This window comes from Muntiacus reevesi, unplaced genomic scaffold, assembly GCF_963930625.1.
Source record: "Muntiacus reevesi unplaced genomic scaffold, mMunRee1.1 SCAFFOLD_133, whole genome shotgun sequence".
Classification (NCBI taxonomy): Eukaryota; Metazoa; Chordata; class Mammalia; order Artiodactyla; family Cervidae; genus Muntiacus; species Muntiacus reevesi.
In genome coordinates this window covers 115,563-129,542 of record NW_027077824.1, presented here as the reverse complement: position 1 = coordinate 129,542, position 13,980 = coordinate 115,563, and the positions used below count along the sequence as shown (strand labels likewise).

The window sequence follows — 13,980 nt, the reverse complement described above, 5'->3', positions numbered from 1 at the left end:
TTCAAATTAAAGTCTCTGTGTGGACATATGTGCTCATTTCTCTTAGATAGCTAGAAGTGGAATTGCTGGGTCATATGGTAACTATACCTTTAATACTTTAGATAACTGCCAAACTTTTCCAAGTGGCTGAACCATTTTACATTCCCATCAGCAACATATGACAGCTTCTATTTATCCACATCCGTACCAATGCTTATTGTTTTCCTCATATTACAGCCATCCTAGTGAGTATAGAGTGATATAGCATTGTGGTTTTCACTTGACTTCCTTAACATCCAATGATGTCGAGCCTATTTTCATGTGCTTATTAGCCATTCCTATGAATTTTTCTGGTGAAATGTGTATTCAAATCTTTAGCCCATTTGTAAGTTGGGTTGTCTCTTTATTAATGAGTTATAAGAGTACTCTGCATGGGATTTTAAAAACTATTTCTCATTGGCTATTTTCTAGAGACTATTAAATCATGCCACAATTTTCCTTATAGCTCCCATCTTTTGGGGCCCCTCCCCCCCAAATGGTATACATTTGTCAGTAAATAACCTATAGAATACAAAAGAAAGTGGTAGGACTGGTTGCCTCATGTACCCTCTTGGAACTTCTGAGATTTGAATCAAGTGCAATAGTTATATCATCTGAGTTATATCCTGCATCTAGATCTTAAACCAGAATTGTTAGCAGGTAGGGCAAAGATAGTGTTATAAGATGCTTCATGGTGGAGAAATTATTTGGCAGACATCTTTTCTTCTCAGTACTGTATGTGAACTAATTTATGAGTATCTGATCCCCAGTTTTCTCCATTTTCTAGCTTCTCCTTCTGATAGTAATAAAGAAACAGCAAACAGTAAAATTAAAAACCTTTCTTTCTTAAATAAGACATGATACCTTCTTTTAGTTTATATTCACTGAATAAATGTAACGACTTAAGGCTATGAAAAATATGGCCATTTTTATAACAAAAAGAAACAAGAATAGACTAGGTTATGGTGGTAGACAGTTGGTCCCAAATCCAATGATATAAATGAAATCTTGAACAGATAAAAAAACACAAACAAGCCCCCAACCTGCAATAAACTTATAATTGTACTGATAATGAGAACTATTATTAACAAATGACAATTTTTCTTAGGAATTTCTAGAGGCCAGAATGTTGGTAACGTTTGGAAATGTACTGACAGTGAGTATATTATACCAGGCAAATGATGACTAAAAGAAGCCCCGTGCAGCAATACTAACAGCAAAGAAGGCTATTTAACACACATGAAAGAGTCAATCAAGTAGAAAAAATAAGTGTAAATATTGATTTAGAAATTAAAAGAAAAAACAACCCTGTTGATGCAGCCAAACAGTAAAAATCATAATACAAGAAAGATGGTGAATAAATGCTGACTATAACTAAAGAAGCTAGAAAAACAACAGCAAACACTCAAAGCAGAAAAAATATATATAAAAAGAAAATATAAATGCAGTGCTGCTCAATAAAAAACAAAAGTTGCCTCTCTAAAAACAGTTTTAAAAATAGAGTATAGTAATTTTGATCAAGGGGAAAAAAAAACAAAACACCACAGATAAACTACCCTGGAAACCCAAAGGGGCCATAATAACCAGAATGCCACATACAGCAATGCCAATGACATTGAAAAAGGAGTAAAGAGATAGTTTTGTTTTATTTTGGAAAGAAAAAAACAGTACTGAAGAGTTAATATTGCAAAAAGGACACAGTCTGTATATTACAAATATTTGGTTCATACTGACTTAAAACATCCAGATTAAACTACTTTTAGCAATATGACTATTACACTGAACTTGACTACTTAGCAAGTACATGTTTCTACATATTTCAAATTCAAATGTACTGAAGCCAAAGCTTCTAAGAGATTTAAAAAGCAAGGCATGCATGACCAGAGTCTTAAAAGACACTGTTTTCAAAATTATACTTTTTGACATTAGAATTAGTTGTCTTCTCTGTGTGTAAATGGGCTTGCACTAAGTTTCTGCCTCCAAACAGAACTGTTCATTATCCGGTCAGATTCTCAGGGCTGGCAGTAAGTGCTGTTGCTGTGGTTTACTTGCCAAGTCATGTCCGACTCTTTTGCAACCCCATGGACGGTAGTCCACCAGGTGTCTCTTTCTACTGGATTTACTAGGGAAGACTACTGGGGTGGGTTGCCATTTCGTTCTCCAGGGAATCTTCCCGACCCAGTGATAGAACCTGCGTCTCCTGGGCTGGCAGGCGGATTCTTTACCATCGAGCTACTTGGGAAGCATGCTGGTGATGAAAGGACACGTCAGATTTGTTTCGCATACAAAAGTTTTCTCTCACTCTAAAAGCTGTGCAGCTACTATAAAAACATTACAAAACTGGCCAAACTAAGAAAACAAGGAGGTATTAGCAGTGGTTACCTGCCTTTTCATATTATTTCTGAAAGACTGTTTGTGCATATTAAAAAATGGGATCAAAGTGTACATACTATTTTGTATCTCATAAACATTTTAAAATATCAACAAGCACTTCATCATGTTTTTAGTAATTATAGTTAGAAAAAAGCACTAGGTTGATATTTCATTCTTTGCATTCTCTTCTTTTTTCCTGTATGATCTGGAATGTGAGTCTCAATCTGGCTGCATATTAGAAACTTTGCATTGGTATATCCCCAAATACTGAGCCAATTTTTCCTAGCAACAATTCTGTATTGTTCAATGAGGACTTTTATTCAACACTTTTTGCTCTTATTGCAGAGAGACAGGTCATCCTGTAGTTGACTTAAGAAGAAATACTTTATTTTCTCTGAGCCTCCCACATGCTATTTTTCCTTATTCAGCAATAGTTCATTTAAGTTCCATGTAGGTTTTCTTTTTATTTACCCATAAACAAAGTGACAAGTGCCCAAATTCAGGGGCTATAAACAGATAGCTGAAGGGATGGTTTTTTATACCCCATCCTTCTGTGTAGTGATCAAAACCAAATTTCAGCTGAAGAGCTGACAAATATGGTTTTAACCCCCTTTTTAATCCTCATTTCCAGAAGTACCTAGTGTAACCAACTCTGGAAACTTTCAGGACTCCACAGTGTAAAATGAGTTGCTTTGTGACCTCCTACTGCTCACTCTGGGGTCAGCTCTCTACCATAATCTAGAAGAATTATTTGTTTATCTGCTTTGCAGTTCTCCAAATTTTATTGTCACCTTCCCTGGTATTTGTGCTTTTTCATTTTACCCTTTTACTGTCATTTTAATGAAGTTTGTAAAGTAAGCACAGATAAATGTATATGATCAACTTTTACTATGGATTACACAAGGAGATAGCTTATTTACAAACTGTTAGTAGCCAAATTATATGTAAACAGATAACTGAAGTAAGGTATCTATTTATGGCTCTATAAGCTTTAATTGCATAAAAGTTATGAAGAAATCATACTAGTATAGATTTTTGAAATCTATACTTAATTTAATGAAAAAGCTTATCAAGTGTCTCAATTCTCTAGAGCATCTATTTCAATGACGCCATGCTAATTATACATATTTTCTTTTCTTAGAACAACCACCTATCATTATAACTACAAACAAAAGAGACAATTCACTAACCTTCGGTTGCTTGGGACTGTAAAAGCTGTCGTATACGAAGTATGTCCTTTTCTATTTGTTGAATTCTGGTTATTCTTCGCTAAAATAAAATAAGTAACCAAGTTAGATCTATTTTTATTAAAAAAAAACATTAGTTTTTAATATTAATTTAACATTAACCATTCTATGGTTACCATTTAAAAGTAGGATTATATCAAATCATTCTTTTTTCTATGCCAAGTCATTCTTATGTGAGAATTAGATACATATACATATACATATTCATATACTGAGGACATCAGTGCATCAGTTCAACTTTTTAACATATCTAACTTTATAAAACAGATCCCTAAATTTAGGAAAACTGCACAAATGCAAGTTATGTATCTACTTGGACCATAAAGAAAGGTGAGGGCTGAAGAACTGATGCTTCTGAACTGTGGTGTTGGAGAAGACTCTTGAGAGTCCAGTGGACCGCAAGGAGATCCAACCAGCCCATCCTAAAGTCCTGAATATTCACTGGAAGGACTAATGCTGAAACTGAAGCTCCAATACTGTGGCCACCTGATGCGAAGAGCCAACTCACTGGAAAAGATCTTGATGCTGAGAAACATTGAAGGCAGAAGGAGAAGGGGACAACAGAGGATAAGATGGTTAGATGGTATCATGGATTTCAATGGACATGAGTTTGAGCAAACTCAGGGAGACAGTGAAGGACAGGAAAGCCTGGCAATGCTGCAGTTCACAGAGTAGCAAAGACCTGGACATGACTGAGCAACTGAACAACACATGATACATAACAGTGTGAAACTGCTATATAAAAGCTGTTCTCAAAAACTTTCAAAAAGAAAATTACATCTGAATTTAAACTTTTATATTAATTCAGATGTCAGTACAGTATAATGAGTTTATGTAAAGTATGGCATCCTGTAAAGAGAAAGAGCATCTGATTTTTTTTTAAGAAGCACCAGTACGTAAACAATAAGAACAATCTTCCCTAAAGTTATTCCTATTACAGGTCAGCAGTACCTTTCAGAGTTAGCTTTCCCAAATACTTCAGCTAAACATTACTCCAAACACTAAAGATCACAATGATGGTAGGAGTTATTGCTTCCCCCATATACTGAGATCTTCAAGTGAACACAAAGCAGTAACTACAGATCAAACAATGTGGAAGTGAAAAATGTGGGAAATGTTTTAAAAATAAGTACTGCCAATATTTTATCATCAACTGCCAGAATTCCATAGTTGACACTGTAACATTGGTATAAGAAACTCTATTGTAAGAGTAATTGTTTCAATGAGGAAAAAGTGTCAGAAAATAGATGGAGTGATTTGCAAACTTTTTATGATTATGCACCCATCAATGAAAGATTTTTGAGCATGTATACTTCAATAGATAATTAAAGTATTATAACGAATAGCTTTAAGTATATACAACTAAAAAGCTTACATACAAAACTTACCCTTGAATCATACATAGTTTTGTTTAAATACAATGTCCTTGTGATTTTATTGCCATAGTAGGAATCATTATTGTTGCTGTTTTTTGGAAAAGTTCAAAACAGATGTGCTCACCAAAAAAGAAAACTTCCTCTCTCAGTCCCTCAGTTGTATCACTACAACTATGCTAATTCTCTATCACAATTCTGAAAATAGTGAACTTAAGGTAAATAATCACACTCCTCTCTCACGCTAGTAAAGTAATGCTCAAAATTCTCCAAGCCAGGCTTCAGTAATACATAAACTGTGAACTTCCAGATGTTCCAGCTGGTTTCAGAAAAGGCAGAGGAACCAGAGATCAACCTGCCAACATCCGCTGGAACATCGAGAAAGCAAGAGAGTTCCAGAAAAACATCTATTTCTGCTTTATTGACTATGCCAAAGCCTCTGACCGTGTGGATCACAAAAAACTGTGGAAAATTCTGAAACAGATGGTCACACCAGGCCACCTGACCCACCTCTTGAGAAACCTATATGTAGGTCAGGAAACAACAGTTAGAACTGAACATGGAACAACAGACTGGCTCCAAATAGGAAAAGGAGTACATCAAGGCTGTATATTGTCACTGTGCTTATTTAACTTATATGAAGAGTACATCATGAGAAATGCTGGGCTTGAAGAATCACAAGCGGGAATCCAGATTGCTGGGAGAAATATCAATAACCTCAGACACGGAGATGACACCACCCTTACGGCAGAAAGTGAAGAACTAAAGAGCCTCTTGATGAAAGTGGAAGAGGAGAGTGAAAAAGTTGGCTTAAAGCTCAACATTCAGAAAACTAAGATCATGGCATCTGGTCCCATTACTTCATGGCAAATAGATGGGGAAACAGTGAAAACAGTGGCTGACTTTATTTTCCTGGGCTCCAAAATCACTGCAGATGGTGATTGCAGCCATGAAATTAAAAGACGCTCACTCCTTGGAAGGAAAGTTATGACCAACCTAGATAGCATATTAAAAAGCAGAGACATTACTTTGTCAACAAAGGTCCGTCTAGTCAAGCTTATGGTTTTTCCAGTGGTCGTGTATGGATGTGAGAGTTGAACTGTGAAGAAAGCTGAGCACCGAAGAATTGATGCTTTTGAACTGTGGTACTGGAGCAGACTCGAGAGTCCCTTGGACTGCAAGGAGATCCAACCAGTCCATCCTAAAGGAGATCAGTCCTGAATATTCATTGAAGGACTGATGCTGAAGCTGAAACTCCAATACTTTTGCCACCTCATGCGAAGAGTTGACTCACTGGAAAAGACCCTGATGTTGGGAGGAATTGGGGGCAGGAGGAGAAGGGGATGACAGAGGATGAGATGGCTGGATGGCATCACCGACTCGCTGGACATGAATGTGGGTAAACTCCGGGAGCTGGTGATGGACAGGAAGGCCTGGTGATCTGTGATTCATGGGGTCGCAAAGAGTTGGACATGACTGAGCGACTGAACTGAACTGAAGGTAAATAATATTTTCTATTTAAGACATTTTACCATGTCCAATTTTCACCATGAAAACATGCTGAAGAAGAAATACTTTTAGTAGCTCTCTAAAGATTCTGCAGAGATGAGTGATTACTTCTACATCAGACACCAAATACATCCTGGCATTACAGAAACAACAAAACTATCTACACTTATTAGTTTCATAATATTTCATTGTTTTCCTCTCTCTATATAACCAGCTCCCCCTCACCAATAAAGTCCCAAGTCAAAATTTTTAATATTTAGAGGGTGAAAACAGGAAAATATACCTAACATTCCTCTTCACAGAACTGTATTTCTGTATTGCTATTAGGTCACTAGACCCTGTAATCAAGTCTGCACCTTGATGACTGCTTCCACAATAACATTTGTGCTTTCGTTACTCAACATAAAATGGAAGAAGTCAGTAGCACTTCTTTCCATTCTCTGTATGACAATCTTGAATATTTATGAAATTAAATAAAATGCAACATGCTTAATTGTTCAGGCATATAGACATGGTATGACTTTTGAAAAACTGATATAAAAATTATTTAGTAATATAGTTTGATATATATATTGAAATACCATGTAGAATCAAACCCCATACTCGCCAGAGACACTCAGAGGGCTCAAACAAACTTTATGTGCACCAGGACCCAGAGACTCCACAGAGACGGAGACAGAACTGTGTTTGGGTGTCTCCTGTGAACATGTGGGTCAGCAGTGGACTGCTGCAGAGGCAGGGGCTCTGAGTACAGTAGACCTGAGTATGGCATAAGCTGTCTCAGAGGAGGTCACCATTAACCCAACATAGAGCTGCCAGAACTCACACAGGACTGGGGAAACAGACTCTGGGAGGGCACAAATAGAACCTCGTGTGCACTAGGACCCAGGAGAAAGGAGTAGTGACCCCACAAGAGACTGACCCAGACTTGCCCATGAGTGTCCAGGAGTCTCTGGCAGAGGCAGGGGTCGGCGGTGGCCTGCTGCAGGGTCAGGGGCACTGGATGTAGCAGTGCAGGCATGTGACCTTTTGAGCGAGGTCGCCATTATCTTCACTACCTCCACCATACTTTGGCCTCAGATAAATAACAGGGAGGGAACATAGCCCTGCCCTTCAACAGAGGATTGGATTAAAGGTTCACAGAGCATGGCCCCGCCAAACAGAACAAGACCCAGTTTCCCCCTCAGTCAGTCTCTCCCATCAGGAAGCTTCATAAGCCTCTTATCCTGATCCATCAGAGGGCAAACAGACTCAAAACCACAATCACAGAAAACTAACCAAACTGATCACATGGACCACAGCCTTGTCTAACTCAATCTAACTATGAGCATGCCTTGTAGGGTCAACCAAGATGGATGGGTCATGGTGGAGAGTTCTGACAAAACATGGCCCATTGGAGAAGGGAAAGGCAAACCACTTCACTATTCTTGCCTTGAGAACCCCAACAACAACATGAAAATGCAAAAAGACAGGGCACTGAAAGATGCACTCCCTGGGTTGGTAGGTGCCCACTATGCTCCTGGAAATAACTCCACAAAGACTGACGAGATGGAGCCAAGCAAAAACAACATTCAGTTGTGGATGTGATGGTGACGGAAGCAAAGTCCAATGCTGATAGAGCAATACTGCATAGGAATGCTAGGTCCATGAATCAAGGCAAACTGGAAGTGGTCAAACAGGAGATGGCAAGAGTGAACGTCAATATTTTAGGAATCAGCAAACTAAAATGGATTGGAATGGGTGAATTTAATTCAGATGACCATTATTACTACTGTGGGAAAGAATCCCTTAGAAGAAATGTCATAAGTCAACAAAAGCACTCGAAATGCTTGGGTGCAGTCTCAAAAATGACAGAATGATCTCTGTTCATTTCCAAGGCAAACCATTCAGTATCATGGTAATCCAAGCTTGTGCCCCGACCGGTAATGCTGAGGAAGCTGAAGTTGAACGGTTCTGTGAAGACCTACAAGACCTTCTAGAACTAACACCCAAAAAAAGATGTCCTTTTCATTACATGGGACTAGAATGCAAAGTAGGAAGTCAAGAAACACCTGGAGTAACAGGCAAACTTGGCCTTGGAGTACAGAATGAAGCAGGGCAAAGGCTAATAGAGTTTTGCCAAGAGAACACACTGGTCATAGCAAACACCCTCTTCCAGTAACACAAGAGAAGACTCTACACATGGTTTTCACCAGACGGTCCACACTGAAATCAGACTAATTATATTCTTTGCATCCAAAGATGGAGAAGCTCTATAGAGTCAGCAAAAACAAGACCGGAAGCTGACTGTGGCTTAGATCATGAACTCCTTATTGCCAAATTCAGACTTAAACTGAAGAAAGTAGGGGAAAACTACCAGACCAATCAGATATGACCTAAATCAAATCCCTTATGACGATGCAGTGGAAGTGAGAAATAGATTCAAGAGATTAGATCTGATAGACAAGACTGCCTGAGGAACTATGGACGGAGGTTCGTGACATTATACAGGAGACAGGGAGCAAGACCATCCCCAAGAAAAAGAAATGCAAAAAGGCAAAATGGTTGTCTGAGAAGGCCTTACAAATAGCTGTGAAGAGAAGTGAAAGGCAAAGGAGAAAAGGAAAGATACACTCATTTGAATGCAGAGTTCCAATGAATAGCAAGGAGAGATAAGAAAGCCTTCCTTAGTGACCAATGCAAAGAAATAGAGGAAAACAACAGAAAGGGAAAGATGAGATTTCGTCAAGAAAATTAGAGATACCAAGGGAATATTTCATGCAAAGATGGGCACAATAAAGGACAGAAATGGTATGGACCAACAGAGGCAGAATGTATTAAGAAGAGGTGGCAAGAATACACAGAAGAACTGTACAAAAAGATCTTCACAAACCAGATGATCAAAATGATATGATCACTCACCTAGAGCAGACATCCTGGAATGCGAAGTCAAGTGGGCCCTAGGAAGCATCATTACGAACAAAGCTAGTGGAGGTGATGGAATTCCAGTTAAGCTATTTCAAATCCTCAAAGACGATGCTATGCAAGTGTTGCACTCAATATGGTAGCAAATTTGGAAAACTCAGCAATGACTGCAGGACTGGAAAGGGTCAGTTTTCATTCCAATCCCAAAGAAAGGCAATGCTGAAGAATGCTCAAACTACCACACAATTGCACTCATCTCACATGCTAGCAAGGTAATGCTCAAAATTCTCCAAACCAGACTTCAACAGTATGTGAACCATGAACTTCCAGATGTTCAAACTGGATTTAGAAAAGGCAGAGGAACCAGAGATCAAATTGCCAACGCCTGCTGACTCATCAAAAAAGCAAGAGAGTTCCAGAAAAAACATTTATTTCTGCTTTATTGACTATGCCAAAGCCTTTGACTGTGTGGATCACAACAAACTGTGGAAAATTCTGAAAGAGACGGGAATACCAGACCACCTGATCTGCCTCTTGAGAACTCTGTATACAGGTCAGGAAGCAACAGTTAGAACTGGACATGGAACAACAGACTGGTTCCAAATAGGAAAAGGAGTACGTCAAGGCTGTATATTGTCACCCTGCTTATTTAACTAATGTGCAGTGTACATCATGAGAAATGCTGGGCTGGATGAAGCACAAGCTGGAATCAAGACTGCTGGGAGAAATATCAATAACCTCAGATATGCAGATGACACCACCCTTATGGCACAAAGTGAAGAAGAACTAAAAAGCCTGTTAATAAAAGTGAAAGAGGAGAGCGAGACAGTTGGCTTTAAACTCAACATCAAAATTAAGATCATGGCATCTGGTCCCATCACTTCATGGCAAATAGATGGGGGAAACAATGGAAACAGTGACAGACTTTATTTTTTGGGACTCCAAAATCACTGCAGATGGTGACTGCAGCCGTGAAAGGAAAGACGCTTGCTCCTTGGAAGAAAATTTATGACCCACCTAGACAGCACATTAAAAAGCAGGAACATCACTTTTCCAACAAAGGCCCGTCTAGTCAAAGCTATGGCTTTTCCAGTACTCATGCATGGATATGAGAGTAGGACTTAAAGAAAGCTGAGTGCCGAAGCATAGATGCTTTTGAACTGTGGTGTTGGAGAAGACTCTTGAGAGTCCCTTGGACTGCAAGGAGATCCAACCAGTCCATCCTAAAGGGAATCAGTCCTGAATATTCATTGGAAGGACTGACGCTGAAGATTCAACTCCAAGACTTTGGCCACCTGATGCGAAGAACGGACTCATTTAAAGACCCTGATGCTGGAAAGACTGAAGGCGGGAGGAGAAGGGGACGGCAGAGGATGAGATGGTTGGATGGCAACACTGACTTAATGGACATGAGCTTGAGTAAACTCCGGGAGCTGGTGATGGACAGGGAGGCCTGGTGTGCTGCAGTCCATGGGGTTGCAGAGTCCGACATAACTGAGCCACTGAACAGAAGTGAACTGAATAGTTCAGTATGAATTCAGGACAGCTCTCAAGAAATTAGGAATAGAAGGTAAATTCCTTAACGTGATAAATGGTATCAAAAACCTTAAGTAAACAGCATACTTAATCGTGAAATTTCAGAATTCTCTTTAAAGCCAAGGTGAGATGAAGAAGACCAATTATCATTGCTTTATTCAAAGATGTATTACATTTCTTATATAATACAAAGAGGGAAAAAAGGACTGGAAAAGACAAAACTGTCATTACTTGGAGACAATTTAACATCTAAATGAAAAAATCCAAGAAAATCTTAAACTACTGAGACAATCTAACAAAAGAGTTCAGGAAGACTCCTGGATACATCAAATTTAGTAATGTAAACTAGAGAAAATTCCATTCACAATAGCAACAAAAACTAAGATATCTAGGAATAAATGAAAAAAAAAAGATGTGTAAGAGGATCATGAAGAATATGGACTACAGAGAATGAGATGTTTGGATAGCATCACAGACTCACTGGACATGAATTTGAGCAAACTGTGGGAGAAAGTGAAGGACAGGGAAGTCTGGTATGCTGTAGACCATGAGGCTGTAAAGAGTTGGACATGACTTAACAATTGAACAACAAGGGTTTTATGAAGAATGTTATAAAGCTTTTCTGAAGGGCATAGAATAAGACCCAAATGAATGAGATACAAAACGAGTAACAGTACCTAATATTTACTTGGAATTTGCTAAACTCCAAGGGTTTTATGCATATTAACTCATTTAATCCTTACATTTTTTACAGGGAATCATTTTCTACATTTTACCAATGAGAAAACTGAGGCAGAGTTTAAACAAGATCACTGTGCTGATAAGTGACACGGAATTAGAATCCAGAGACCAATCTTTCAACCAAGATCCAATCTTCATACTGTAAAGATATAAATTCTCCTGAAATTAATTTATAAATTCAATGTATAACTAATCAAAAGTCAATAAGGTTTTTCCTTGAAGAAAATAAGCTGATACTAAATTTCAAATAAAAGAGTAATGAAACAGAATATAAACACATTTTTACAGACGTAAATAAGTAGGACTCATACTACAAGACTTAAGATTAATAAAATTATAGCAAATAAAACAAGTGTGGTATCCAGAGAAGCTAAAACAGACTAATGGAACAGAGTTCACAAATATTCAGCAAATACAACTTCTCAAATGCCAAAAACAGCATTACTAATCCATGGGGAAACAGAGATGCATCCAATAAATGTTAATGGAAAATTCTGTTAACAACATAAATATATATCTATCTGTGTGTATCTGTATGTCTGTATATATCACTAATTATATAATTATTGAATAGAAATTATACTGCATATAACATATACTATATACACACATTTAAAAATCATATGCATGAGTGTTTATATATATATATACATAAAATTAGATTCCTACCTCTGAAACTAAAAGATGATGCTATGAAAGTGCTGCACTCAATATGTCAGCAAATCTGGAAAACTCAGCAGTGGCCATCGGACTGGAAAAGGTCAGTTTTCATTCCAATCCCAAAGAAAGGCGATGCCAAAGAATGCTCAAACTACCTCACAATTGCACTCATCTCAAACGTTGGTAAAGTAATGCTCAAAATTCTCCAAGCCAGGCTTCAACAATACATAAACTGTGAACTTCCAGATGTTCAAGCTGGTTTTAGAAAAGGCAGAGGAACCAGAGATCAAATCGCCAACATCCGCTGGAACATCGAGAAAGCAAGAGAGTTCCAGAAAATCATCTATTTCTGCTTTATTGACTATGCCAAAGCCTCTGACTGTGTAGATCACCACAAACTGAGGAAAATTCTGAAAGAGATGGGAATACCAGACCACCTGACCTGCCTCTTGAGAAACCTGTATACAGGTCAGGAAACAACAGTTAGAACTGAACATGGAACAACAGACTGGTTCCAAATAGGAAAAGGAGTACGTCAAGGCTGTATATTGTCACCCTACTTATTTAACTAAAGTGCAGTGCTCGCTTTGGCAGCACATATGCTAAAATTAACTAATGTGCAGAGTACATCATGAGAAACGCTGGGCTGGATGAAGCACAAGCTGGAATCAAGACTGCCAGGAGAAATATCAATAACCTCAGATATGCAGATGACAGCACCCTTATGGCAGAAAGTGAAGAACTAAAGAGCCTCTTGATGAAAGTGAAAGAGGGCAGTGAAAAAGTTGGCTTAAAGCTTAACATTCAGAAAACTTAAGATCATGGCAACTGGTCCCATCACTTCATGGAAAATAGTTGGGGAAACAGTGGCTGAGTTTATTTTTTTGGGCTCCAAAATCACTGCAGATGGTGATTGCAGCCATGAAATTAAAAGACACTTACTCCTTAGAAGGAAAGTTATGACCAACCTAGACAGCATATTAAAAAGCAGAGACATTACTTTGCCAACAAACATCCGTCTAGTCAAGGCTATGGTTTTTCCAATGGTCATGTATGGATTGTTGGATTATAAAGAAAGTTGAGTGCCGAAGAATTGATGCTTTTGAACTGTGGTGTTCAAAAGAGAAGACTCTTTTTTTTTTTTTTATTCCCCATCCCGATCCCCTCTCCCACCTCCCTGGAGAAGACTCTTGAGAGTCCCTTGGACTGCAAGGAGATCCAACCAGTCCATCCTAAAGGAGAGCAGTCCTGTGTATTCATTGGAAGGACTGATATTGAAGCTGAAACTCCAATACTTTGGCCACCTGATGTGAAGAAATGAGTCATTTGAAATGACCCTGATGCTGGGAAAGATTGAGGGCGGGAGGAGAAGGGGATGACAGAGGATGAGATGGCTGGATGGCATCACCGACTCAATGGACATGGGTTTGGGTGGACTCCGGGAGTTGGTGATGGACAGGGAGGCCTGGCGTGCTGCGGTTCATGGGGTCGCAAAGAGTCGGACATCACTGAGCAACTGAACTGACTTACTGACCTCTAAAACATATATAATAGCAAATCTGAGATGAATTAACGATCTAATTGAAAAATAAAACATTAGACTTACTAGAAAAAAATAG

General features: G+C 38.5%; 1 long non-coding RNA gene across 1 annotated transcript in view; it reads right to left on the bottom strand.

Annotated features, from left to right (window-relative positions):
- LOC136155175 (uncharacterized) overlaps positions 1 to 13,980 on the bottom strand; it is a 192,981-nt gene that overhangs the window by 131,098 nt on the left and 47,903 nt on the right. Inside the window, exon 7 of the long non-coding RNA XR_010660706.1 lies at positions 3,582 to 3,660. This is a non-coding gene — a long non-coding RNA (uncharacterized lncRNA). The remainder of the gene's footprint in view (positions 1 to 3,581; positions 3,661 to 13,980) is intronic.